Source organism: Dreissena polymorpha, chromosome 9 (assembly GCF_020536995.1).
Source record: "Dreissena polymorpha isolate Duluth1 chromosome 9, UMN_Dpol_1.0, whole genome shotgun sequence".
Lineage (NCBI taxonomy): Eukaryota > Metazoa > Mollusca > Bivalvia > Myida > Dreissenidae > Dreissena > Dreissena polymorpha.
This window is the reverse complement of record NC_068363.1, coordinates 4,278,445-4,282,093: the sequence shown is the minus strand read 5'-3', so window position 1 is coordinate 4,282,093 and position 3,649 is coordinate 4,278,445. Positions and strand designations below refer to the sequence as shown.

The 3,649-nt window shown below is 33.1% G+C and overlaps 1 non-coding gene across 1 annotated transcript; it reads left to right on the top strand.

Moving 5' to 3' along the window:
- Window positions 1-340: 340 nt before the first annotated feature.
- Window positions 341-422, top strand: Trnas-uga (transfer RNA serine (anticodon UGA)). Its single transcript has one exon. It is a non-coding gene; the product is annotated as a tRNA-Ser (tRNA).
- Window positions 423-3,649: the final 3,227 nt, after the last annotated feature.

The following is a 3,649-nucleotide window of genomic DNA, read 5'->3' as shown; positions in this document are numbered from 1 at the left end:
ATACCGATCGCCGTGGCCTAGTGGATAAGGCGCCCGCCTTGGGATCGGGAGGTCGTAGGTTCGAGCCCCATGGGGAGCGTTTGTCTAAGGATGGATGTTTTTCATGGGACTTGTTCCGATTAGGCCGGCTCGTGAGCCGCGAGCGTTAAACATGAATGGTTACCGACTTCTATCCGCCTGGCGTCTGGCATAGTGATAGGAGTTGGGAGGTACATGGTATACACGCAAAAAGTGTCTCATAAGTCAGATTGATTGGCCCTATCAATAGGGGTGACACTATAATAAAAAAGACCTTTACCTTTACCTATATATATCTAATTTAAGGTTACACAGATGTGAAGTTGTCGTGGCCGAGTGGGTAAGGCGATGGATTTGAAATCTTTTGGGATTTTCCCGCGCAGGTTCGATTCCTGCCGACATCGCATACTTTTTGCGACGCGTTTTATTTCTTTTCTAACGTAATTTGATTTAATATAGCACATACGCTATGTTTATTGTTAAATATGTTGAAAATTGTATGCACATCCTTCAATTTTAAAATTAAAACAACGTTATGGCTAAATTGATTAATTTACTGCTGAAAATACGAATGATGCATGTTGCATTTTTCTATAAAAACTTAGTTTAAAATATAACTTAAATGATACTATTTTGAATTTTATGACACTTTGTTTTTAACCGACCCAATTTTTACTTGGCTGAAATCACTTACATTTCATGGCGCTATTCCATAGATTAAAATTTGTAAAAAATGAATGTCTATAAAAGAATACTTATTTCATCTTGTTTAAACTTTAAACACCTTTACTGCATCTGTACACACCAACTGCATGCCCATATTTGGAAATTTGAATGAATTATGGAACTTTTATATACCCCATGGGTGAAAATAAACTGGACAAAAGCCGAGCGTGAGGGTGGTTTTGAAAAAATCGGTTTATTTTTTTTAAACATGGAAAGCCTACCTACAAATTTGCATGTAGTTTAGTGAAATGATGCTGATTAGGAAATTAATTAATTAAATTATATTTGGATATGTGCCCATTAGAGGTGCGCAAGCTTAAAAAGGTAGAATTACCGAAATTCCCGTTTTTACACGTTGTAGCATGGATCGGGTATTGAACACGATACACGTGTGTATTAGCACCCTACTGTAGTCCCGGCGGGGTTATCAACTGCACCAAAACACCGGTAAGCAACCAGGGGAATATCATATGAAAAAAGAACTATCATGCATGTTTGATTTGTTAAAGTGTGTCACAAAATTTCCCTAACTGCCGATGTCGGCTATAATTTCGGTATAAACATGCAAAGAAATTAACATATATATAATGTTATTGCCGATATGTTATTGGACATTTTGTATGTCAAATGTTCATTTTTTTGTATTAAAATTAAGACGATTGTATTGAACACGATACACGTGTGTATTAGCACCCTACTGTAGTCCCGGCGGGGTTATCAACTGCACCAATACACTGGTAAGCTACCAGGGGAATAACATATGAAAAAAGAACTATCATGCATGTTTGATGTGTTAAAGTGTGTCACAAAATTTCCCTAACTGCCGATGTCGGCTATAATTTCGGTATAAACATGCAAAGAAATTAACATATATATAATGTTATTGCCGGTATGTTATTGGACATTTTGTATGTCAAATGTTCATTATTTGTATTAAAATTAAGACGATGCTTATTTGCCAGAAAGCGTTTATTTCAAATTCAAAACAAGCAATAATCATACATAATACCAAAATATAAAACTAACAAAATGACAACGCTCTCGCTTAACGCAACGTTCAGAAGCACGCGCACTTAACAAAATTATTGCAACTAATGCAAGCTGTAATTAATATGTGACTACTTGCTATACAACCAGTATCATGCAAAAATTGATCTTATTTAATTGTGGTTCCCTCTTTGAATTTATGTTGCCTGTCGACTTTTAGAATAATGTGTCAGTAAGAAATGTATTGCTTGCTCTACAACCAGCATCATGCGAAAATGGATCTTATTTAATTGTAAATCCCTCTTTGAACTTAAGTTGTCAGTCGACTTTTAGAATAATGTGTCAGTAATAAATGTTTTTCTTCAGTTTCACATGTTTTATTTAGAAAATGTAGTGAAAGATGCAAATGTGTCTTATTTATTTTTTTCTGTGTCTTCAATGTATCTTTTTTATATGTGACTGCGTGCTTATTTTTTTTTCAAGAAATGAAAGAATCAAATGTGTCTTATTTTAATTTTATCCATGTCTTAAATGGGGCTTATTTATATAAGATAAAATGATATACTGCCAGTGTCATGCAAAAAAGGATCTAATTTCTTAATATCCACATTCACGCTTTGTTCTTTATTAGCACCGTCTTTAATTAGGCTATCTCTATTTAAAGTACAGATTACTGTGAACTTAATAATTGTGCAACGGTGATGTTGATCCATTATCGTTGTTAATTTAAAATGTAGACAACAAATTAGCAATTAATGAAATCAGTTATTTTGGAAGTAAATCTAATTTTTTTCTGCCTAGTAGCCAGGTGGATGTGTATTGAGCGGATAAGATAGGGATCACCACAACAAGTTTCTAATACACAGTATAGACTTCCCCTATTAATGTATTTGTTATTTACCTGATTGGAATAAATAAAGTGTTAAAGATCATTTCATGTGAAAAGCAGGATTTCTGACATAATTTCAATCGTTTTGCTTTTATACACAATTTCATGGAACAATGAATATATTGGCGCGATGGAACACAATTTATAAATCAAGCTGGCAGTATAGTATCAGTTTTTAATTATGTGTAATTTAATTCGCATCTCTCCCTTAACTCGTTCAATAACACGTGAACGTATATCAATTATAAAACATCACGTGCATCATTAAATATTTTTTTTTAATTATGAAAACATATTATATGTTCTACATGGTTTTGTTTAGTTTTTTTCTCAACCAGAGAGACATTATAAAACATTGTTATATATAAAGCGCTTTACTTTTCTACATTACATAAAGATATATCGATTTTTTTGTTAAGTGTACGTGCTTGACATATTTATAAAAAGGCAGTGTTTATTTTTGTAATAAAATCGAAAATTGACATTTAATTTGATGCAATCCACATTGTTTAGCGGCCAAGCGCAGTATTCCGCTCTCGGCGGCCGATGGTGTATTGCAATATATACAATGAAAAGCTGGGTTTCTGACATAATTTCAATCGTTTTGTTGACGCGGAAGTGCTTTTTGGTGGCCAAAAATACTATTGTTCTCTTTATTTAAACCTAAATCAGTATTTTTTTACACTTGAAGGTTTGTACAGCGGGGATTTCGGTACCGGCGCGGGTTTATGTGCTTGTTAAGAATTACCGAAATCCCCGCTAAGAGGCAACATATGCTGATTTATGCTTTGATTAAACATTGATAACTAAATTGCAAAAGTGTATAGCATATTGTAAATAAGGTAGTACGATATCATTTGTTTCATCAGATTTGTTTGGAAAATACTTTCTGAAGACTTATTATTACTATGTCATGTTATATTTACATATACTTTTGTGTAACCAATGTTTTAAATGTACATTTTACCTTTTTACATTCGTTTACACATTTTTCACATTAATAAACTATTTAATAATGGAAAAAATATT